This window comes from Microtus pennsylvanicus, chromosome 5 (assembly GCF_037038515.1).
Source record: "Microtus pennsylvanicus isolate mMicPen1 chromosome 5, mMicPen1.hap1, whole genome shotgun sequence".
NCBI classification, from domain to species: Eukaryota; Metazoa; Chordata; class Mammalia; order Rodentia; family Cricetidae; genus Microtus; species Microtus pennsylvanicus.
The window spans coordinates 33468557-33495562 of NC_134583.1; positions in this window are offsets into that span (position 1 = coordinate 33468557).

Consider the following 27006-nt stretch of genomic DNA (forward strand, 5'->3'; position numbering starts at 1 on the left):
AGAGGTTCAACTGTGACAAATTCTAGGGAGGAGAGAGAGAGAGATTACAAAAATCAAAAAAAAAGTTGTAAAAATAAACAGTATTCATACAAAAGAATGAATATTATTGTGAAAAGGCTAGGAATTGCTGCATTCAGGAATCAATAAATAAGACAGAAAGAAGTCAAACTACCCCATTTTCAGATGATATGATTTCATATATAATAGACTCAAAAGAAGACTATATTCACATTTTAGAAAAGTTACAGCATTCAAAATCAACATAAAAACACTCAATACCCAATAAACAAATGATAAACTTACTCAAATGAGTTGAAGGGATTTTCAAAATTGCTTCTATAAGATTAAATAAATTATCTAGGCAAAAACTGTCTTGGAGATGTTTAAAAGACCCAGTTATCAGATATAAAATAGTGAGGATTATAGAAGAAAATAGAATATTGAAAGAGGTCTCATTTTATAGACTTTTTAGAGCTAAAACTGCCAAAATGTCTGTGTTGACAGAAATGATCTGTGTCTTGAATTGAGTCCTCACAAATATCCTAATGACATTCTTTATAGAAAAAGACCCTGCAGTTGTAAAAGTCATACATGTTTGACTATAAAGGTTTGAATATAGAAAATATGTAATTGTGGATGTATCACAATATCTGACTTCAAATTATACTGTAGAGCCATAGGAGCAAGCATAGCATGTTATTGGCAACAAATAGAAGAGATATCACACATCTTATAGCCATCTGATTCTTTTCTTTGAAAAGATGTCAAAAGCAAAAGAGACAGCCTCTTTACAAAGGGATGCTAGAAAAGTTGGTCATTCACATTCAGAAGATTGAAACTAGGTCCCTATCTCTCATCTTGTAACAAAAGTTAATTTAAAATTGACAAAAAAAGAAACTGATAGAGTAGAACATAAGAGAATAAGCAAAGGCTTTGTGAAAAGTATTCTTATTCCCCAGGAAATAATAGTAAGAATTGATAAATAAGAATTGTATCTTTTTTTAATTTTATTCTTTTGTATGCATATGGGTGTTTTATCTGAATGTATGTCTGTGCACATTATGCATGTAGGGTCGTCAAAGGCCAGAAGAGAAAGTCAAATTATACCAGACTAAAGGTACAGACAAATATAAAGGTTTTGTGGGTGCTGGTTAATGAACCCTGGAGTTCTGGAAGAACAGCAAGTGGTTTTGACCATTGAGCCTAGGCTCCAGTCTGGATTGCCTCAATCTTAATAGTTCTGAACAATGGAAGAAATTATCAGTACAGTGAAGGTAGCCTACAAAATAAGAGAAAAAAATCACCAGTTATTCATGGGATTAATAATATCCAGATTTTGTAAAGAGCTCAAAAGGTTAAAGACTGACATTTAGAACAAGGAATGCAGCAGCAAATGGGCAAATGAACTGGGAAGACCCTTTCCAAATGAAAACCAAGAGCCAGCAAAGAAGTCCAACATTTTCAGCTTCACTGAAATACAAATTAAAGAATGAATCCATGTTACCCAGTTAAAATAACTGTCATCAAAACTAAAAATTCTTTTTTGTCTATTGTATGGGGCATCTTTATAGTGGTATCAGGAAGTAAACTGGTCTAACCACCATGGAAATCATCATGGAGGTTCCTCAAAAATATAAAAATACTATCTGACCGAGTATGCCTCTGGGTGTTTTAATGATACTTGCATACACGTGGTAACCCCTGGACTGTTCACAATAGCCAAGTTATAAAACTGTTATGTGTACCCTCCACTAATTAATAGATAAAGAAAACATGGAATCAATCAAAAAAGCAGTATGTATTTGTCTATGAAGACACATAAAATTATTTAGTTAAAAGAAAATGAATTGAACTGAAGCTCATCAAGTTGGGTAAGCAGGGTAGTCTCCCAAAGACAAGCACCACATGTATTCTCTCATGTCAAAGTTAGAAGGAAAAGAATGAAATCAAGGAAAGAATATTGGGAGACTGGGCCAATTGATTGGCTGTTAGAATCACTGACTGCCGTTTCAGAGGACCCACATCCCGCAACTCCACTCCCAGAGGATTCTACACCCTCTTCTGGTCTCCAAGAGCCTGATACACACATGAGGCACATATATGTGTAGATGAAACATGCATACAGACTCAAACATTTTATAGGAAATATTAGATATGTTGAAGAGTAAAAATGATGAAAAAGTGGTAGAGGATAATTATGATGAAAGCAAACTGTATGAGTATTTCTAAACATCAGAATGGTGCATTCATTTGCATGATTAACATTTGCATAATATATCCTACATATTGTATAAATATCCTATGGATTATATGTATATTCCTTATATATTATATGTATCATATAGAAGCATTGCTTGGCTGCATATGTATATACCATATGAAACCATTAGAGGTCAACAAGATACTTAGATTAACCATGGGTTTTCTTTTCTTTTTTTTCCTGTTCTCTCAGTCAAACTGCAAAAGTGAAAGAAATAACATCTACACCCTGCATTTTCAGCCTTCTATTAGCATATTGGAATGACCCTGCCTCTTGCAGAACCTCAACTCTATCTAGTCTTTACCCACTGTGGTGTAATTGTATGCTTTGCCTTACCTTGGTTAAGACAATACATGCATACCCCTTCATGCCACACTGATAGAAGCCTGCTTATTTGTAATGAGACAGAAAGAGAGTGGGTATAGATTGGAGGAGGTGGTGGGGAGTAACAGGGAAGCATAGAGAGAGAAGAACCCAGATATATGTAAGAAAAATATCTATTTTCAATTAAAGGAGAAAAATACTTTCCACAAAAAGATTTACTGTGTACTGTAGAGGTCACTAACTACAGAACAGAAAATTTACTTATATTTAGAAGGTTTCATGATATTATAGTTGTTTAAAAGGGGAAATCTAACAACAGAAGAGAATTTCAGTATTTAACATTGAAAGAACACATGTTGTGTTCTGCAGTTTTATAGGAATTTTCATGAATTAGAATCATTAATGACAAAACAAATGAGAAATGAGATGCAAAGGCAGCCTCATTTTGATGGGAAACTCAGCCAGTCAGTGAGGTGGGTAATAAAGGGCAAAGCTGACATCAATGTCAAAGTCCCGTTCTTTAGAGATCAGTAGAGAGCCCAGTGGCACAACACAAAAAGGAAATAAAGACACATCCCACAGAACAATCATAGCAGGCAATAGAAAGGGGAAGGAGGAATTCAAAGACATGGATGGTCAATCAAGAGAGCATTGCCACTCATCAAAAACAGAATCTGCCCAGAAAAGCTAAATTAGCTCTGAGAATTTCAGTTTAAACAGTTAACAGAGACAGGTGTCACTCGCTAAAATAAACCTAAATAGGAATAAATGTCCAGGAAGTTGGGAAATAATGGGATTGTTTCTGTTCTAGTTATTAAGTGTGTTTTATTTGAATTTTTAAATAACATTTAAAATCAGAGAAAAGAGGTGAGGAAATCCTACTTTGATTTAAGTGTTGGGTTTCTACAAATAAACTCTGGTTTTAGGAATTATTTACTGAATGAACACTGTATGTTAGACACTGACTTGCATTCTGGAAAGGCAGATGGACAATTAAAATCCATTAAGGAATAAGCAAACACCTTAATTTACAGAAGACAAAACTCCTTAAAAATCTATAAAAATAAATCACAATAGAGTCAGATGGGCACATCTGGAGCAGATAAGTTGCTAACGGCTAATATTTGTTCACAGTTGTGCCCACTCACATCAGTTAATGTCCTATGGTGTCACGTGTGTGATTCAGTGAGCATCCACTTGGTCATTTCACATTAAACAAAACAATAAATATGTAAGATTGATGGTCATAATGTTCTGCTTATCTCAGTATGGTTAATATATTAGCATCTCTACATGAACTCAGCACAGAAAAGATAGAGTTGAAATTTTACCATGTCAAGACTTCAAAATTCAAAGAGCATTTTAAAATGATTTTGTAAAGATTTTATATTATTTAGAACACAAATCCTGTCCACTATTTCCATTTTCCTGATCTTTCTATTTCTTCAATAAATTTCAAAGAAAATTTTAATATATCAATTTTCACTTGATATTGACCAAAAAATTTCAGATTTTTAAAATGACATCTCAGCAGCAACTAGTTCTAAAAGCACCTTAGTTTGCACAAGCCTGTGATTCCAGGACAATGAGTTCTACCTAGACTTGCAGACTATCCTCTGTAGTGATGAGGCAAGCAGGCCACTTCCTGCCACCCAGCTAGCTTTACTAGAAATAATTACACAGAAACTGTATTCATTTAAAACACTGCCTGGCCCATTATCTTTAGCCCCTTCTTGGCTAACTCTCTCATCTTAATTAACCCCTTTCTAATAAATCGGTGTATCACCACATAACTGTGGCTCACTGGCAAGATTCTAGCCTACCTTCTACCTTTGTCTCAGGCCGGAGAGCCATGTCATCTGCCACACTGCCTTCTACCCAGCATTCTGTTCTGTCTACTTCACCTACCTAATTTTCTGTCCTATCAAAAGGCCAAGGCAGTTTCTTTATTTAACCAATGAAATCAACACAAAACAGAAGACCCTCCTACATCACTTCCTCTTTTTCTGTTTAAACAAAAAAGAAAGGCTTTCATTTTAAGATAGTAAATTTACATATAATAAAACAGATATCAAGCAAGAATTACAGTTACAATATTTTTATCTATTTTATCTTTATCATAACAATGGAAACAACAGTCCAGGCAAGAGCAGTTTCTTGCCCAAGTGGCTAACCAACTCCATAAGGAGCCTCTTCGATGCCCATCTTCCTCTTAAAGTAGCTTGTGCTGCCAAGAGCAGATGTGTCTCATTGTCATGAAAAGCCCTAAGTTATTAAAACATTTAAAATGTCATATTCTGTAGTCTTTGAAAGATATGAAGAATGTCTGTATAACTGAAATATATCTATAAAATCTAACTAACTTGACTACAAGCTTGACTATTATTGATAATTATCCATTAACAACCTATATTTCCTAATTATACATTACATTTTTAAATGAGCTACACAATCACAATACCTTAATACCAGAAATACATATACATATAACAAGATTGACCTTAAATTTATATCAATAAACCAAGATTTATACCAATGCAAATTATTCATATCTATATCATCTCCCCTTTTAAATGTAAAAGAACATTTGTAAGCAATATTTGGGAATATAGGTGCAGTTTTCTCTCTCCAAACTGCTTTCTGCTGTATGAGGGCACTGTTATTTAGGTCTTTCATGGTATAACCTGTGTGCTAGATTCATCTCAGTTGGCAGTTGAATGAAGTAATTTTCTGAAGGTGTTCACAATGACCTTTCAGGAGGTTTATGCAACTGTACTGTTGCATAAACTGAACACAAAGATCCCACAGAGAGAGGACTGCTGAACTTGTCTAAAGGTGAGATGGTCTTTCAGGGTTCCTGACCCATGAAAAAGTCTGCAAGACATTTTGCAGGACACAGCAGATAGTGACTGAACTGTCTTTGAAATTTCCTGCTTCATGGAAAAGTCTGCTGGATACTATGGGCCTAAAGGCTGAAGATTGATGCCCCAACGGTACAAAAGAACTTTGGGTGACTGTCTAAGCAGCGAGATGTCTCTGTCATTTCTAGAGTTTTAGAAGTTGCTTATTTCTTGTTTGCTTAGGTAATATTATATCCTTCTGGAGTCTTTGATGAAGTTGAAGAATGGATAGTTATAGTTTTACTTAGTTATGATAAAAGATAAAATAGATATAAAAATTGTAACTGTAATTCTTGCTTGATAACTGTTTTGTTATATATTAAAGTTAAAGCCTTTCTTTTTTGTTTAAACAGAAAAATGGGAAATGATGGAGGAGGGTCATCTGTCTATGTGTTACTTTCATGGATTAATAAAGAAACTGCCTTGGCCCTTTGATAGGACAGAAAATTAGGTAGGCAGAGTAAACAAAACAGAATGCTGGGAGGAAAGAAGACAGTAAGGCAGACACGATGGAGCCAGCCACCAGGTCAGACATGCTGAATCTTTCCCGGTAAACCACCACCTTGTGGTGTTACACAGATTATTAGAAATGGGTGGATCAAGATATGAGAATTAGCCAAGAAGAGGCTAGAGGCCAAGCAGTGTTTAAAAGGATACAATTTGTGTGTTGTTATTTCCGGTGTAAAGCTAGCCGTGCGGGAGCTGGGATGAAAAGCAGGCCTGCTCACCTCATCACTACAGATATTTGTTCTGATTATATATAATTTTGTAGTAGATTTAGAACTCTTTTATGTAAACAAAAGGGGGAGGTGCTATGGGAGCTCCTTCAGTCAATAGCTGCTGAGATACCAGCCCACTGGGTCGTGGTCTCTTTCTCTTTAAAAAGCAGCAGCAGCCCTCCACTCGTGCTCTTGCTCCAGTGACTAGACTCCTTTCTTGGCTGTTGTGTAGGATGGTGTTCGGTAAGTTTTTCACCTCAAATAAATAACCCTTTGATTCCAAACTGGTGTGGGATTGTTTCGTGCATTAATCCTCAGCAGGCTCACAATGATTCCCTGTTCTCTGCTCGCAGGTGCTCTAGTGTGAGGTTTATATGTATGTGTGTGTGAGTGTGTGTGTGTGTGTGTGTGTGTGTGTGTGTGTGTATGATGCCCTGCAATAAGCCATGGCTAGAAGACTTGGTCCATATCCTGTGTTGTTATTAAAAGATGGACTATCATTAGGAATGTAGGGCCCAAGGCAAGGAATTGAGATCACTGGAGAATGATAAGAAACTGAAACAGGACCCACAGTCATTTCTCTCTGTTGCTCTCCAACTGAGGTGAGCAGCTGCCTCTGCCACACATCCAACCTTGGTGCATTGCTTCCTCACAAACCCTGACGCACTGAGGCCAGCAGAAAGTCAACATAAATCTACAAAATATAGAGCCAAAAAAAAAATCTCCTCTTTTGGAGCTGATTATGCTCAAGTGATATATTACAATGGTGGAAAGCTAATGTGGATACATTTTCTTTAAAAGTCCCTAATTTGTAACATTCCGGGATTTAATGTAGGCTGGTGGAAGTGACTTTTGGTCAAAACAGCATTATTTCTTTTTACAAATAACAATGTCTTCAAGTTCTGGAGTGGGGAGCCCTTGCCTCTCCCAAACTGAGTAATCTTGTCTCATATATTTGAGGCCATTTTTGACAGAACCTTGAATTTGTAGTGGAAGACATTTTTGAAGAAGTGCATTCAACCATCTTTCTAACTTTCTAGTCTTGTGGTAAAGCCCTGGAACAATCTTCAGCATCCTGAGCACGACTGCTCAATGAAATAAGCAGTGCTGCAAGTGCTGGCACAGTGTCCTCTGCTTGAGCGATTAAAATTGGGAATGAACTAAACTCAGTCATCCGTGGAATGGGAGAGGGGCTATATTCTTGCTTCCATTTGCTTTAAACTACTTCACAATTATCTGCTTTTTAACCTTGCTAAAAAATTAACTTTAGGGGTTTTTTGTTTTTATTTATTATTATAAATTTATTTATTTTACATCCAAACTGCAGCTTTTTCTCCCTCTATTTCTAGCAAAGAAGAAATTGGCACTTTGTCCTTTTGACAGTGTCCTTTGCCTTACAGAAGCTTTTCAGTTTCATGAGGTCCCATTTGTTAATTGTCGATCTTAGTGTCTGTGCTAATGGTGTTCTATTCAGGAAGTGGTCCCCTGTGCCAGTACATTCAAGGCTGCTTCCCACTTTCTTTTCTATCGGGATCAGTGTAACTGATTTATGTTGAGGTTTTTACCCACTTGCACTTGAGTTTTGTACAGGTTTGTAAACAGGGATCTATTTGCATTCTTCTACATGCCACCCTCCAGTTAGACCAGCAACATTTGTTGAAGATGCTTTCTTTTTACCATTATATAATTTTGGCGTCTTTTTCAAATGTCAGGTGTCCCTGGGTATATGGATTAATATCTGTGTCTTCGATTCTAATCCAATCTGCCTGTCTGTTTTTATGCCAATATCATGTGGTCTTTTACTACTATAGTTCTGTAGTTGAGCTTGAATTAAGGAATGATAATATATCTTGAGGTTCTTTTATTATACAAGATTGTTTTGTTTATTTGTTTTTCCATATGAAGTTGGGGATTGTTCTTTGAAGGTTTGTGAAGAACTGTGTTGGGATTTTAATGGAGATTGTATTGAATCTGTAACTTGCTTTTGGTAAAATAGCCATTTTGACTATGTTAATCCTACAGATCCATGAGCATGGGAGAGCTTTCCAATTTCTGATATCTTCTTCGGTTTCTTTCTTCAAAGACTTGAAGTTTCTGTTATACAGATCTTTTACTTGCTTGGTAAGAGTTACCCCAAGATATTTTATATCATTTTTGACTGTTTTATAGGATGTTGTTTCACTAATTTCTTTCTCAGCTATTTATCATGTGCACATATCAGGGCTACTGATTTTTTTTAATTTATTTATTTATTAAAGATTTCTATCTCTTCCCCACCACCGCCTCCCATTTCCCTCCCCCTCCCCGAATCAAGTCCCCCTCCCTCGTCAGCCCAAAGAGAGTTCAGGGTTCCCTGCCCTGTGGGAAGTCCAAGGACCACCCACCTCCATCCAGGTCTAGTAAGGTGAGCATCCAAACTGCCTAGGCTCCCACAAAGCCAGTACGTGCAGTAGGATCAAAAACCAATTGCCATTGATCTTGAGTTCTCAAGGGCTACTGATTTTTTTAAGTTAATCATGTACTTAGTCACTTCACTAAAGGTGTTAATTATCTGTAGGACTTCATTGGTAGAATTCTTGGGGTCACTTAAGTATACTATCATATCATCTGCAAATAATGATATTTTAACTTCTTCCTTTCTAATTTGTATCCCCTTTAATATCGTTTAGTCTTCTTATTGTTCTAGCTAGAATCTCAAGAACTGTCTTGAATAGATAAGGAAAGAGTGGACAGTCTTGTCTTGTGCCTGATTTTAGTGGAATTTCTTTGAATTTCTCTCTGTTAAATTTGATGTTGACTCTTGGCTTGAGGTATATTGCTTTTATTATGTTTAGGTTGTTCCTTGAATCCTTGATCTGTTCGAGACTTTTATCATGAAAAGGTGCTGGTTTTTGTCAAAGATCTTTTCAACATATAATGAGATGATATTATGTTTTTATTTTCAATTTGTTTATATGGTGGATCACATTGACAGATTTTTATATGTTGAACTTTGGCTGGATCTCCCCAATGAAACCTACTTGATCATGGTAGATAATAATCTTTTTGAAGTGTTCTTTTTTATTTTTTTTGTATTCATTTTGCCAGTATTTTATTGAGTAATTGTGCATCAATGTTCATAAGGAAAATTGTTTGGTAGCTGTTCTAGAATATTCCTTTACATTGTGTGAAGATGTGTCACTGTGGTTGGTTTAATAAAAAGCTAAATGACCAATAGCTAGGCAGAAAATGTAGAATGGACTTCTACACTGAGAAGAAGGAAGAAGGATTCTCCAGCCCAGTGGGGAATACAGAGTAAAATCAACCAAGCCATGTAAAAGAATGTAGATTAAAAGATATGATTTAATTTAAATTATAGTAATTACCTAAAAACAAGCTTAAGTTAATGCTGAGCTTTAATAATTAATAATAATTTTCCATATCCTTTTTTTGTAAGCCAGTAGCTCAAAGAAAAATCCATCTACAAGTAGTTCTCTTTCTTTGTTGAGTCTTTTTGTGGTTTGGATATCAGGGTGACTGTGACCTCATAAAAAGAATTTGCAAATTTTCTTTTTGTTTCACTTTTACGGAGTGCTTTGAGAAGTATCAGTGTTAGCTCTTTTCTGAAAGTCTGGTAGAATTCTGCCTAAAACCATCTGACCCTGAACTTCTTTTTGGTAGACTTTTCAGAACTCCTTCTGTTTCCTTGGGGGTTGTAGGTCTAATTAAGTTGTTTATCTGATCTTCATTTAATTTTTATAAGTAGCATCTCAAGAAATTTTTTCATTTCTTTAATATCTTTGAGTTTTGTGGATACAAGTTTTGAAATATGACCTAATGATTCTCAGTATTTCCTCAGAGTCTGTTGTTATGTACCCCTTTCATTTCTAATTTTGTTAATTTGGATGTTCTCTTCCTATCTTTTAGTAGTTTGGAGTTTGTCCATCTTGTTGATTTCTTAAAGAACTAACTCTTTGTTTCATTGATTGTTTTGTTCTCTCTGTTTCTGTTTTATTGATTTCAGCATTTGGTTTGATAATTTCTTTCTATCTGTTGGTGAGCAGTGCACCAGAGCAATTGAATTTCACCTGAGTTGGGAGTTGGGGGCAAGGCCCAGGAGTGGTACTGGTGCTAAAATGGGAGGGGAAGAGCCATGAAACGTGCCATGGACATCAGGATATAAAGAGTGGGGCAACTTGGCTGAGAGGCAAGTCACTCAATTGATCTTCTGTCTGGTGTTCACTATCCTCGGACCAATGGAGTCTACTGGAGTTGTGGGGAAGGACTGGCCACTAGAAAGATGATGGTATGGAGGTGGATGGGGAGTAGAGTGGGTCCAGGGGACCTTAATCTAGTATGACAAAGCAGTCCAGCTGGCAGGTGGGTCACTCACCTGTTCATCAACTGGTCTCACACATATAATTCCCATATATTGCAGTCAATAGTTGCCATTGTAGTATACTATTAAACTGTCACTATTAGCAATAGATAAACCTTGGTGGCCTTCCAGAACCCTGAGGTAAGCACCTATTGCCATAGATACTATACACTTCAGACACAGGATTCAGAGAAATAGAACCAGTACTGACCTGGAAGCCTCTTTCCTGAGAACTAGATTTTTCAGTATCGTAAGACATTATTCAAGCTCAAGAGTAAAAAGCAATCCATAGTCCTACCTACTTGTTTATCTGTGAACCACAATACCCAGTGTGGCCAAATATACCCAAGGATGCCATAGTGGCACTTATATTTGGGAGGTAACCAACAGCTGTCTAATTGAACCTATAACCTATTCAACAGGAAGGAATTCATGCATAGTACTATAAACCTAAGCAATTACCAGGGCTTGTAAGATCATGAACCCTAAAAGTCAACATGGTACTCTAACTTAAGCATTCTAGATATCTATCCTTATACCCACAGAAAAGTAAAGCTCTTACCATCACCAAAAATGCTTCTTTTTTTTTTTCAGCAGACAGATACCATTAAAGAAAGCTGCAGTTGGGCTACCTGACTCCAGTTGAAACATCTACAAGCATAACCCCTACATATAAGGCTCAGGAACATGTAGAAGAGGGGAGTGAAAGGTTGTAAGAGCCAGAAAATCAGGATGGCTGATGTAAGGTACAGAGTTCTATATAGAACAGACCGCTACCATGAAGTCTTAACAATATGGCTGCCTAAACAAGACCTGAGCAAAGTGAATGCCAACTGGCATTCATATGTGAATAGGGAAAAATCTCACGAGGCCCCACCTCTAGATGAATAGTTAAAAGTAACTAATGGCTGCAAAGAAAACAAAAACAGTCTTCTCAAAGGACAAGGCCCTAGATAACCCCAAGTGGTCAGTCATAAATATCTTACATATACATATACACATATGCATATAAACAATACTGACCAACGTTGGCAGGTTGGATGTGTGTTTGTGTGTGTGTGTGTGTGTGTGTGTGTAAGAGTAGTGATTAATGAAGAATAGGATAAAATGTTATGTGAACCAGGCTTTTTCCTTTGGTCCACCTACCAGCTCCCAAATCATGACACGGACACTTATTATTAGTTTTGAAAGCTCGGTCTTTCTGGCTCATTTCTGGCTAGCTCTTTTAACTTAAACTAACCTATTTCTCCTTATCTACCTTTTGCCAAGGGGCTTTTGACCTGCTCTTTCTGTATATCTTACTTTCTATCTGTCTCTATGGCTGGCTGGCTGGCTGCTGCTTCTAATGCTGCATTAGGTGAGTAACTTGGAAACTGAATCTCAGGATGTCTACTTGCTGACACTCTACTCTGCAGCCTTCAGGTTTGGGTGTGTTTAGCATTAGCCGCTGCACTGCCTTGAACATGTTAAATTATACCCCCCACACACTAACTCAGAATGTCTGAGGGTGAGACCAGATAGGGATGCTTTTCAGAGCATTTGAGTTATCTTAGCATAGCTAAAGTGACATAAACCTATTTATATTTTATTGCCTTAGGACAATAAACATGAGGGAAACCAAGATAGAAAGGAACTACACATAAACACAGCATTCCCAGAAAGCTGTGTCATTCTGCAAGTTTCAAGCTTAAAGAAATCAGCTTCCATTTCCTCACCAGCCAAAGTTAACCTATACTTCCTGCCCTTCCTACATACCTTATCTGATCAGGTAGCCTGTAGGTAAGCAGAGCTGATGGCCTGTACATTACTCCACTTTTCACAATGTGTTCATCTTCCTCATTTGAATACTTTATTTTACATTTGAAGGATTTTAGAATATTGCCAAATCACACAATAGGGTGCCTTTCAGTCACAATAAACACTAACCTCTCTGTGCTTAAAACACCGGACCAGAATCAATCTCCTGCTGATTCCCACAGGCCAGGCGTCAGGGAGTGTGAGAGGACTCAGCTCCCACTTGCGTATTTCATCCAGAACCATAAGAAAAGTCATTGCTTCTTAAGTCTCAGCTTCTCCTGCTGAAACTTCTTTTTAATGTGTGCGTTCAAACGCTTGCAGAGACTGTGGAAAGAGGACAGCAAATCCACTTTAATCTTTATATATTTTTACTAAAAAGCATGAAATACTGAGGAACCAAGATGGCAGCAGAGTCTCTATTGTTTGTGTCATGGATCATGAATTTTCCTTCATTTCTTCTCTTTCCGTTGAACCAGTCAAGCAGAAATTCCCTGCCTTGAAATGACTCTCCACTGGGAGTTCCCAGGTAATCATCCCCACACCCCGCTCTTCTCTCCCACTTTCTAGGTGCACATTTGAAGAAATGCCACTTCCTATGCTTTAAAACCATCCAGATATTTTAGCTTCAATTTTTTGAAATTCACATTAACTCATAACATCTCTCTCACTACAAATTCTGCACCTTAGTCAATAAACGAGTTGACACCCAGGTTTCTTTCAGTCCTGGGTTGTTAATATATTCAAAGCACAAAAGTAAATAATATGTGCTCACTTTGGTTTGGGTGCCGTTGTGCCATTATCCTCCTCCCCTCCATCTCCAGGGTAGCCCTGCTACAAGGGACTGTGCACTTTTAAAAGACAGACTTCAGGAGCCATCTTTGGGCTGTGTTGCTGAGAATGACTGTAGAGATAGATCTGTTCTTTCCATTTCCTGGCTCCTGATGTATGCACTCTGCCACCCACTCCCATTGTTCTGTGTCAGTCTCCCCAGATCCCACAACAAGACAGACAGCTCATGTCGACTAGAACCTCCAAATACATTAAACTGGATAAATACTTTCTCTTTATAAGTGAATTTTCTTGGGTGTTTAGTTATAGTGTGCAAAACTGATTAATATAGTCACAATTAAAGGTCAATCATCTCTATACTATGCTAGCTAGCATTAGTATCCCATGGCTGTTTGTGAGCCTGATTGATGGTATTTACCATTCTGTATCTGCTTTTTCCCACATTTGGGCTTTGTAAATGAAAAACAAATACAAGTTTGGTCCATCTGGTATCTGGACAGAACCAACTCAAATACTAGTCAAACCCAAGTTGACTTGAATTGTTAATTCAAATAGAATCACTGTCCAAGCTATGGATGTAAGATCATAATGAATGCAGGAATTTTCCTATATTATAAGTGGACAAATTTTTTTAAGAAATTACTTAGAGTTATATAAATAAAATGTTTTTCTGGTGAACATATGGTTTTATTTACAATTATTCTTTCATTCCTGAGTAATTGTACTCAATATTCATTTTGAAGTTGGTATGAAGCCATGACAAAGAGGCCTAAGTACTTGGCAGCACAAAACCACACAATTTATCAATATTTGGTAAAACACTTATAAAGACCAGATGGTCTTCGCAACATAAAATTTCAAGTAATGGATATCATTTGTGTATGAATTATAGAGCAAGAAATTGGAGTATAATCAACTTTTAGAATATAGCAAGAAAGAGACGTTTTTCTAAATCATCCTTTTGGTCCTGAAGTATAAGACTCGGATAATTTTTATTTGCCGTTAGGTAAATGTGCAACAAAATATACCAGAACAGTTACTATAAAACACAGATAATAGAGTATTAAAAAACATTAAAATATTTGAGCTTCCACTTTTATAGGCTATGAACTTGAAGTTGAGAAAGTTTACATGATTGAATTGCACAGCTACAGGTCTATTGGCCCCAAGACCATGAACTTCCACCTTAAAAAGAATATTACCTCACATTATCACAGTCTCTGTGAGCTCATGTGTTAATAAGTCCTGTTGTGTCTGGAAGACACCATTTCTTTGGTGTCATGAATCACCTGTGACTCTTAAATTTTTTCTGCTTCCACTTTCGCATAGTTCCTTGAGCCCCAAGGAAAAGGTTTGATGAGGACATTACATTTAGAACTGAGTGCTCCAAAGTTTTTCACTCTCTGCATGTTGTCCAGTTGTTTGTATTTTTTTCTCATATACTGCAGGAAGAAGCTTCTCTAATAATGGCTGAACAAGACACTGATCTGTGAGTATAGCAGAATGTCATGAGGAATCATTTTGATGCTGTGTTCCTTTGGGAGAACAGTGGTATTTGGTTTTCCCAAAGGTCCTTGCATATCTAGTCTCAGAGTATTAGCCACTTCAGTAATGTTGGTTTTGGCTGCAATATCAGAGAGTGGGCCTTGTGTCTAACCAAAACGTGTTTTGTTACTTCCATTACATTTGTGCCACAATTGCATCAGTGGACATATTTTGTAGGCAGGTCACTGTTGTTACTCACAGTTTGTAGCTGGGTGATACTGGTGATTATTTTTCTCTTCTGGCAGCATGCTGATGTGGGATCCCCTCTGTATACTGTGAATAGCATTGGTTAACAAAGAATCTGTCTTGGATCTGGCAGGGCAGAATAGAGGTGGCTGGGGAAAACTAAACTGGATTCTGGGAGAAAGACAGCAGAGTCAGGGAGCTAACAGAGGGGAAAGACATGAGTTGCCAGCTGGAACCTTGCCGGTAGGCCATGAACCTCATGGTAAAATATAAAATAATGGAAATGGGTAGATTCTAGATGTAAGAGCTAGCTATCAATATGCTTAAGCTATTGGCCAAACAGTATTGCAAATAATATAGTTTCTGTGTGATTATTTTGGAAGTTTGGGTGGCTAAGAAATAAACAAGTGGCGTCCAGCAAAAGCATGGCAGAGTACCTTCTAGCGTGGTAAATACTACTCAGTAGGGGTGAAGTGGTCAAGTGGCCACCAACAACAGCTTGCAGAATACACTACTCAGTAGGGGTAAAGCTTCAAGTTGAGCACTAGCTTAATTTCCTCATGTTTAATGACATTAGCACAAGCTGGCAAGAATTTTGGCAAAGGGAAATACTTATTCTTTGTTGGTTGAGGTATAAACTGGTGCACTCACAATAGAAATGTAGAAATCCTCAAAATACTGAAAATTGATACAGCTCAAAATTCATCTATGCTACTCTTATGTGTGGACCCAAAGAACTCCATATCCTACTGAAGAAATACTTGTTCTTGCTCATCCATGTTCATCAATGTTCTATTCACAACAGGCAAAACTAGGAAAATATTTAGATATTTATCAGCTTTTGAATGGATAATTAAATATTGTATATTTATATAATAAAATATTTTTTCAGATATTTAAAGAATGAAATTATAAGCTTTTCAGGTAAATGAATGGAATTGGGAACAATCATCCTAAGTAAGGTAACCTAAACTCTAAAAGGTAAATATTACACATTTTTTTCTTATATGTAGATGTTAGTTTCTAGGCTTTTGATATGTGTGTTTCAATCTTAATAATCACAGATGTTAGGGACCTAGTAAGGGAATCTTCCAGAGAAAGGGAAATAGAATATAGTGTTATAAAGGGACAAGGGAAACCGGAAGAGAAAAACTGCATGCAAAGAGGATAGGAGCGCTGGGTAAAGAAAGAAATGCGGGGAATTCATATGGAAACCTAATACTGTAGAAGATTTATAAAATATATAAGTAATTTAAATGGAGTCACCATAAAATGAAGGAGGCAGTGCCTGTACTGAGAATCTTAGGCCAACTCTTATGCCAAGAATCGGTTTCATCTTGCTGAGTCACTTCCCAAAGGGGTTCACAGGACTCCTGCAGACGCCAGCTATTGCCAAGGCTACTGATTCCAACAACCTGATGGCAAAGCCCTATTGCTAAACACAGTCACACTTCACAGTATAATGTTTTAAATTTTATGCCATACTTGTATATTCATCTGTATGCTGGAATTATACTGGAAAAATTGTTGTTCAGTTTTCTCTGTGAATTAGCATTGAAATAGAGATGCTGACACATGGTAATATGCCAACATCCAGGGTGATTACAATGTGTGTTGTAACAATGAATGTCCTGTCTTACAATACACACATTGTCAGAGAATGAGACAAGGCATTGAGCTTCCAAAGCCAATTGTTAACAAGATAAACACGGAGACATATTTTCGCACAATTGTTGAAAATAAAATGGAGCGAATCAGAAGAAGACTGAATGCAGCAGCTGTGTTTCCAAGCTGTGCAGTTATAAACAGCTATTAATAAAATTAACAGAGCCACTGTGTACTTAATAGATCCTTAGTTCTCAATCCCACATAAGGAACAGAGGACCCAGCCTGTTTAAAACAAAAACTCACGTACTGTTTTCAAGAAAAATCTCTTTGCCCATTAAAATCCAGTTCCTGAATATGTAATGGGAGAGGAAATGCACATAAACAATAGCAGCATCTCAGAATGCTTTAAGTAATGCTATCAACAGACATCAGATAAGAGAGATTATTGGAGACAACTAGCAAAAAGACAGAGACCTTCACATTGATGTGTAGGATCGCCAGGTTGGAGAAATGAGCTATTTCAAAGGTTCCAGTGTATTTAGGCTGCAGAAAATGCTCACCCAGAGTGATGGGCATAGTCCCTTGATGGACTTTTATTTTATCTGTTCACAGGGTGAGATCTCTGGGAACAGAAAAAAATCATTCTCCAATCACCTCTTTGAAAGAAAACACTTAATCCTCCTCATAGACCTATATCACAGGTTTACAAGATAAACTAAATTAAAATGACTGGCACAGGTGCATTTGTAAGAAGGTCTGGTTTATTAGTAAGTTTAAAGTACATGGAAAAGCAACATGAACATGATTAGGTTTAGCTCTTACACATACTTCTAACACTGGGCCAGATCCAAATATGGCCTTTTTCTGGAAGTTTCTCCTTTCATTTATATCAAACAGTCCCTCTATGTGGCCGCCATTAACTAGCTCAATAGCTCCATTTGCTAGGCTCTCTTTAATGAAAATATAATCCTGGAACGGTTTCAGATGCAGGTCCCCTCTGGCCAGGCACTGCCTGTTAAACACAAGTCACCTCCACTCCAGTTGAGATTTGGAGTCATTTCTTCTGACTCATTTCTCTAAAGGAGATATTAGAAGGCATCTAATTCACTTAAAACAATTTCTCAAAGAACTCTAACCAAAACACCATTCCTTTGTTATTAAGGTACACACCACTCTCCAGATTGACTTTTAGCCTGGGAAACCATTTCACTGTGTTCCATTGTTACTTCAGTTTCTCTCTTCCAGGACTCAGCTCAACTCTTACCTCTTACACCATCTTTTAACCTAACATTACTAACTCTGGGATATACCTTCATTCAATGACTTTTAGAGATCTTGTTCTTCCTGATATTACTCTCTACAAACATATTCATTAGAGGAAAGGAAGGCATTCAAGATTTCTATATTCCCCTATGACATAGAGAAGTAACTCAAGCACATCATTGGAATGTACTCATTCAATCAAAATAAGCAGAGTAAAGCATGGTGGTGAAGGCAAAAAGATGGCAATGTTGAGACCAGATTGATCTACATGGCAAGACTGTCTCAGAAAGGAGAGTGGGCCATGTAAATACATGTTCATAAAGGTGTTATTGCTGTTCCTTTTTCAAAAGCAACTAGATAATCTCATATATGCTGAGATTATTATTATTATTCCATAATTCTAAACACATTTCCTCTGAAACTCCAAACACCATCTTCTGTGGCAGTCCTTTCTGTATCCTTTTGGATTTCAGTGATTTGTTTTAAAACCCATGCATTCCTTTGGGTTGCCCCTCGCCTCCAGAGCTAAATGATACCACGCACTTTGTTTGCGTGTGGAAACAAAGTGTGGAAAAGTGTAACAGTGACTAAGCTACAATCTTCTTTCCTGATGACGAGTGTTGTAGTCATGGAAGGTGCTTTGTAGGTTTGGAGAAGATGTTGTCTTATGCAACTGTATCAACCTGCAAGGCATAATGCATCCACTTGTGCATTAGATGTACTAATGGCAGGCAAGAAAACAACCACTCTCTGATTGAATTTGAGATTTGCTCCATAGGAGGAAATAAAGGAATTTCTAAAATATATGGCATTGAGGACCTTGGCCCTGGTAGAAGGAAACTACTGAGTACTTTCATTTAGCTAAATTGACCTAGTGTCAAGCCATTTACTAAGTATTTATGTTTATACTCATAAACAACATTCTGGAAATTTTCACTATTGTGTAGTAAATGTCTTTATACCTATATTTTGTTTCAATTTTTTTTATAAAACCAAGATTTTAAAAAGCTTATTTAAATCAAGCTTGTCATGCTTACATGAAGTCTTATTCATTATAATTCTATGTTCATATTAATCTCTCTTTTCAACTGCTTTTAGTTCATTCTAATTTGAGTGGATAATCATCTCTTTAGGAGGCTTTCCAAATTGTAAAACAACTAACCAGTGCAGTGTCCTGGAGTAAATCTTCCTAGATATTCTGCAGCCTTCCTACTCCCAAAGAAAGGCCCTGCATGGAAGAGTTTCAAGGAGCACCTGGGCCTGAACCCAGTAAATATGACTTTTATTGCAGTATATCAGGCCAGGATCCTTCTACTTCCCACATAGTGAATGCCAAGAGTAGTGAATCAAATAGATTCATAGAATTGAAAACTTCAACCACTTTAAACATCACTGAATTCAGCCTTTCCATGTCACAAGTAACTGAAGAGGTGCCAAAAAGTTAAGTGATGTAAGGATCCAAATGGACAGCAATTGTAGTATTAGAATTAGACTCCAGACTAGCAACCAGTTCCCATGCAGCATACTTTCTACCTTTGGATCCCACTTTTATTATTATATTTATTTGTACTTAAAGGTCCTTTTTTATAAATTGACAAGAAAGTCATCTTTGGATATCTTTATGGAATTTTCTTTTTAAATTCCTTCTAAATAATTTCCCTAAAATAGTTTGAGAATCATTTTAGTTATTCTGATGTGCCTCCAACCATTCTTGCTTCTAAATTTGATGTTACTGAGGGTCTTCTCTCCACAATTGGTACTCAATGTTCAAAATTAAATATCCATAGAAAATATATGTACCCCTATGTCTTGTATAAATCCCCTCCCCAGTATGACAGAGACAAGAAGATGAGACAATCCCAGGTAAGATCCTGGTTTCAGAAGGACTAGAGAGACTTTATATTTTGCAATTACACAAGACTTCTGACTGGAGGTGAAGCATAGAATTGATGAAAGATGTTCATATTATTTCACAAAGCTGAAGCCAAAATAATGATGGACACTGTAAACTGTTGCCTATAATAAATTATTATGATCAGAATACTATAGAGACTGTCTACTGTATACCACAGGAAAGTGAGAGTAGCCCAGCAAAAATTTACCAATCAGTGAAACATATCTATTGTGGAATATTATTTTAATTTATAGTACATTAATTTATGCTGAGTAACATTAATTTTAATGATGCAACAATGTTTTGCATTCTTTTATTTTGTATTTGTTTAACTCTGTGAAGCTATAACACTTTGCCTTTCTGAAACACCTGATTGGCATAATAAGGAGCTGAACGACCAAAAATAGCAAGGTAGAAGATAGGATAGGTGGGGCTGGTAGGCAGAGGAATAAAAGAAGAGAAGAAATCTGGAACCAGGAGTAATCAAGGAGCAATTGAAAGGAAGGGGCAAGTCACCCAGTCACAGATCTGGTTGTGGTATAAGAGGGAAAGGACGATTACAGAGGCAAGAAAAGGAAAAAAGCCAGAGGGAAAGGTAGATAGGATAATTTAAGTTAAAGAAAGCTGCTAGAAATAAGCCAAGCTATGGCCAGGTATTTATAAGTAATAATAAATATCTTGTGTATTTATTTTGGAGCTGGGTGTCAGCCCCCACCCCTAGAGCCAAAAAGCAAAAGAGTTAAAAAATAAAATAAAATAACTGTGCATACCACATTATTAGAAAGAACAAATACGTGGTTATCTCAAAAGATAAAAAACAATCAAAGGCATTGGCAAAGTTTGACAGTCTCTCATGTTTAAAAATATAAAGATAGATATAAAGATAGCTCAACACTATACAAAAGATAGAGAATCAAGTTCAACATGATAAACTACATTTACATAAAATACAGAGTTACTTCATGGCAAAAGACTGAGAGCATCCACCCTGAGATCAAAACATCAACAAAAATGCTCACATTCACTGTTGCTCTTCAACATACTCTGGACATTCCAGTTAAACTACCAACACTATACCCCATGAAAATCAACCCCTAATTGATCAGCAACCTAATATAAGTGCCAAAACTTTTGAAGCATAAACAGAGGCAGTTGCTCTGAATGTTGCTAGAGCAACAGATTCTTAGACCATCAAACACAAAAGCAAGAAAAGAAAAAGCTAAGAATCAACCTAAAGTTCATCAAATTAGAAACTTTTGTTCAGCTGAGGATATTACTAAGAGGATGAAGGAATAACCTTGTAGAAAAGGAGAAAATATTTGCATACCAATATAGTACTAATGTGTAAAATTTTCAAGAACTTAAAATATTAAATAAAAGAATAAAATTGTATTAAAGTTATTATAATACTTCAGTCCTAAAAAAGAAGAGAGAAATTTGCAGCTTCTAGGCTCCTGATCAAACAATTGTGGACAGGACCACCTGCTGAAACCATATATATATGTATATATATATAACCATGTATTACTTTTATGAAATCACAGACATAAAACTGAACACTGAACATGACCTTGAATGAGTGTGTCCTAAACAGCTCAAAGAGCTGCAAATAATCCATGTGATCCATGTTTCTTCTTATACGATACACAGACTAGTTTTTCCAAGGGGTTTTAATTCATTAGATATGAAGCAGTCATTATAATTGGCTTCACTTAATTCACAAAAAGTGTTTGTTCACAGATTCTTTTTCCCTCTCCATTTTTTCCAGGTGGCAAATAATCTTTATTTGTAAATGGAAGGTATACCCTAGATATTTAATTGTACGGCGTGACTACTTTCTGTCTCCAGGAATCTAAGCATCTTCAGTATCCCTGTGGGATTCTCTGCGTCATGCACCCTTTGGAAGAGGAGCCAATCCTGCTTTCTCTATTTTCTCATCCTCCTCTCATCAACATGGAGCTTCTTTGTCTGTTTTGAATTCAAGGGATAGTGTGTCTCACTTTAGGGACTCTGACTTTGCACTTTAGGAAGTAAGCCATTAAAATTAATTTTAACAATGAAAAATAGAGCAACCATACTGTGGTATAAAATGCCAATGCCACACTACATCAGAAAGTTTCCCAGGACTTAGATTTCAATGGTTATGTTTCAATAAACGGCAACAAGTAAACACTTTCTCCTGCTGCTGCCATCCTTACTGAAACTTTTAGTTCATAATGATGAATAAGAATCTTGGAATGCTTTTCAAAACTTCAAGTTAAACCTCATTCAGAAATACTATATTTCTATATAATATTCAGAAATATTATAACTTATTGTTAGATAAGAAAACAATGCATCTAAAATATAAAATGGACTTTCATCTTATTTCAATAGAATACCGAAGAACTACGTCTGAAGTAAGGAACCAGTAACGTGAATTCTTCAGCCTATTAATGCTATAGGCTCTGATGGAAAGAAAGGCATTCCTGGACACTTTTCCACAGAGGCAGATGCCTAAAGATCTCTGATGTCATAACCTGGTGGAGAGTAAATTCCAAAGTGGTTTCTGAGCGATGAGAATCACAGAGATGACTGTTTGCTTTGGTAATCCTCCAACTGCTGGTCCTCCTGTCTCAGCCTCCCAAGTGTTGCAGTTACATGCATGAGCCATGGCACACAACAGTGCTATAACATGGAGAGTCTGATCGGTCTTGACTATTTAGTAAGGACCGGCAGGAGCAGTTCTATGTGGTGAGCAAGCATCTGGATCAACAGCTGGTGGACACATCAATCTGAAGTGCAAAGTCACTCGTCTATACCTATGATATAGTTCGAAGGCAACACTTTTGTCCAGTGTCGGCAAAGCTTTGTGTTAGATACCAGCACCAGAAGGAATCAAAGGAGCAGTGACAGAAGTGATATAATCAGAGTCCGTGCTTTGTCACCCTGTGGTGAATAGAGATTAAGTGTATTAATAAATTAAAGAAAATATCTAGCCTCTGAAATAGGATAATTTCTACAGTGTGCTAAAGGTAACATGTGAAGGAGTGTGCACCTTCTCTGTTGCATAATAAAGAAAAGGATATAGCAAAATGCATATGTGTCTGATCGTTTGTACAGAGGACATGCAGAAAGGATAAACCAAAGAGTTGTGAGAATAATTTGCTGCAGAAAGAGATGGAAATGAGTAAACAAAAAATGATGTGTACATAACAAACTAAAAAGGGAAAACAGAACAGGATTCTAACAAATACAAAATTATTCTTACATAACAGACTAAAGAAATAGAACAGGATTCTAACATATACAAAATGTATTGCAAACTTTAGCCAATGAGCTCACCTTTGCTGCAAAAAAAATCTTAGGATTGAACAAATGCTCTTGTCATATGATAGGGCATCTCTTGGGTATATTCCCAGGAGTGGTATTGCTGGGTCCAGGGGTAGGTTGATCCCGAATTTCCTGAGAAACCGAAACGCTGACTTCCACAGTGGTTGCACAAGATTGCATTCCCACCAGTAATGGATGAGGGTACCCCTTCCTCCACAACCTCTCCAGCAGAGGCTATCATTGGAGTTTTTTATTTTAGCCATTCTGACAGGTGTAAGATGATATCTCAAAGTTGTTTTGATTTGCATTTCCCTGATCGCTAAGGAAGTTGAGCATGACCTTAAGTGTCTTTTGGCCATTTGAACTTCCTCTGATGAGAATTCTCTGTTCAGTTCAGTGCCCCATTTTTTAATTGGGTTAGTTAGCATTTTAAAGTCTAGTTTCCTGAGTTCTCTATATATTTTGGAGATCAGACCTTTGTCTGTTGCGGGGTTGGTGAAGATCTTCTCCCAGTCAGTAGGTTGCCTTTTTGTCTTGGTGACAGTGTCGTTTGCTTTACAGAAGCTTCTCAGTTTTAGTAGGTCCCATTTATTTAATGTTGCCCTTAATGTCTGTGCTGTTGGGGTTACACATAGGAAGCTATCTCCTTGGGCAGCTGAGGATAGGGAACCTGAAATGACCCTAGCCTATAGCAATACTGATGAATATCTTGCATATCATCATAGAACCTTCATTTGGTGATGGATGGAGATAGAGACAGAGACCCACACTGGAGCACTGGACTGAGCTCCCAAGGTCCCAATGAGGAGCAGAAGGAGGGAGAACATGAGCAAAGAAGTCGGGACCACGAGGGGTGCACCCACCCACTGAGACAGTGGAGCTGATCTACTGGGAGCTCACCAAGGCCAGCTGGACTGTGACTGAAAAAGCATGGGTTAAAACTGGACTCTCTGAGCATGGCGAACAATGAGGGCTGATGAGAAGCCAAGGACAGTGGCACGGGGTTTTGATCCTACGCAATGTGCTGGCTTGGTGGGAGCCTAGCCAGTTTGGATGTTCACCTTCCTAGATATGGACAGGGGGGGAGGACCTAGGACTTACCACAGGGCAGGGAACCCTGATTGCTCTTTGGACTGGAGAGGGAGGGGGAGAGGAGTGGGAGGAGGGGGAGAAGGGTGGGAGGAGGGGGAGGGAAATGGGAGGCTGGGAGGAGGTGGAAACTTGTTTTTTTTCTTCCTTTTCTCAATAAAATAAATAAATAAATAAAATCTTAGGATTACACTGGAAGAGGTTGGAAGAAACTGATGAATGACTTTGAGCAGCATCCACAAGAAAGTGATCAATAGACTAAACAGAACCCAAAAATTAAATAATTATCCAACCTTCACACAGAGAGAATAAAATAATTAAATAATAGTGATGAGGATAATGAGCAGCTGTGGGAGGCGTGGCAGGGATAATAATGGAGAGCTGGGATGAGTCACAGCAGCTCCTTGAGGTAGACATTACTGACAGAGCTAAAATTGGTGTGGAGAAAGTAAAATCAGAAATGGATTACTTGAGCAATCTGAAATTACAAAGTCCTAAAATTCTTACTGCGTGTGAAGATGAATAGTTATTTTGAGCTATCAGAGTTTACATTACTAAATAGAAGGACAAATCTCTCCACTCCCTCACAAAGTGCACAATGAAGAATAAGAGACCACAGTGCTGTTTAACTAATGAATGATGTCAGCTCACAGCGAGAATTCAAAAGCCCGAACCTGAAGGGTTCGCTACACACCCACAAGTTCAATGTCATAAAAGTTGATAAGGGATCCTACACAAGGAAGCATAAAGTGACAATAAAGTTCACTAGAGTAAGTGACCTGGATGTGAGTCAGGAGACAATTCACAGGGTATGAGCATGATCATAAATAGTCACCAATGCTATGCCGATGTGAATCCTTTGCTGCATGCATTAAACACATTAAAGAGTCTTCAGTTTCACACATTCCTCATGCTTCTCACATAAAGTACCGAAATGTACTCAGCTTGAACGCACTGATGACAAACTTAGAGTTCCCGACAGCACATGGGTGTCCCATTAAAAAATAAACCAAATCATTTCCCCTTGTCATCATTTAACCGAGAGCAATGTCAAATAGTTTTGTGTATTTCTCTGTCCTTTGTCCTCTGTTGCACGAATCCATGCCTTCCTAGAGGCTGTACTGTGAATCTTTCCCTGTATGTAAGTATATACTAGAGCCGGGCGGTGGTGGCGCACGCCTTTAATCCCAGCACTCGGGAGGCAGAGGCAGGCGGATCTCTGTAAGTTCAAGACCAGCCTGGTCTACAGAGCTAGTTCCAGGACAGGCTCCAAAGCCACAGAGAAACCCTGTCTCGAAAAAAATCAAAAAAAAAAAGTATATACTAGAGAATCTGTCCCTCTGTATGTGTCTGTGTGTCTGTCTCTAACGAAGGGCTTTTCTCTGTATTTATCAAACGGCACAGAAAGGATTGTAAGCGGGTGGGATTGAGTGATAGTTTTTAGAAATATTTAACAGAATTTCACAGGGGATTAAGTCCCTGACTCCAACTGACCACAACTGGCCCAGATAACAAACACTATTACAAACATCATTGTTTATCAAGCAGTACACAAATGTTGTGTACAGGGTTTATGGTGAACACTCATTTCTTAAGATCACTTTCAACTTCTGTGTTTGTTGTTTTCAACAAATTATGTGCCCTCATTACTTCTTGAATGGAAGAATACATAACGTAAGGTTACAGCTATGTATCAGTTAGCTTCAGTTGTAAAAGTTGGTTAAATGGCAAATCCAAGGCAAATAAGGTTGGTTGCTACCTTGTTCTCTTAAAGTCAGATTAAACAGATAGAGTACACAGAAGAGTAGCAGTCCTATGTCTCACGTGACCTCGAGTTGTATGCTTAACCAGCTGTGAGACCCAAAGTTCCAGTCTCTCAGAAGACAGGAGACATTTTTCGCACCATTGCATTGCCACATTTTGACTTCGATTATTTACAAGGTAAAGTGTTGACATGCAGGGAAAGAGACTGCCTGAGTCTTGTGTGTCATTGTCTAAAATGTTAGGTCATGTTGGTAGTCAGAGTGAAACAGTCTGGAAATTTCAGAGCCTTTTTCACTTCCTCACGAAGGGAAAGCACTTTGCTTAGGAATATTGGGAGTTCAATCTGGAGGATAAAATTTAGGCATGATCGCGTCTCACACTCATAACATGTGGATCTATAAACAATAAAGTCTTGCCACTAATAGCAACATAAAATTTTTAAAAGCAGGATACAAACTGTGAAGCTAGGAAGCAATAGTATCATGGACGGTCCTCACCGGAAACCCCTAAGAGTGCACCTTCGCAAGTGCATAGACAGTTCCTACATAAAGCATGGGGACATAGGGAAATCACTATGTAAAGATCTAGTCTATCTTACTTTTGAAATGTCTCATTGTCTAAATGTTGATTACTTTATCTGATCTCTATACTCCCATCTGAAGCAACTTCATTCATTATCGCGGAATAAATCCTTTACTATGGTCTGTTTACCCTGGTTTTCTCTAGTCTCACCTTGGCTCATCTCATCTATTCCTACTTCCTTCATTTATTTCCTGGCATTTTAAATTATAAACACATACATATTTGGTTTATCTCTTCATCACAGGTCATTAATCAAATGTCTCTTGTAAAACCTAGAAAGCACAGTTTGCTGTTTTGTATGTCGAAAATGTAAGCAGTATTTCCATCACCTGATATTCATCCAGCATATCTCACCACCCAGCTGCAGCTCCCTTTGATGCATCCTTAGCATTATCCTCTCACTTGACAGAATTCTCTATTGGTGCTATCCATGGTGTTTAGTAGTCTACTATGAACAAAGGAAACTGTTTAATATAATATAGTCTTTTAATAGCTGAATGTTAGATCATCTTAAGAAACTATTTATTAGGCTTTGTTAGCTACACGTTTCTATGTTTCTTCACCTCTGATTACTTAGGCACATTCGCCAACCTACAAACTACATTATTGGTGACTTT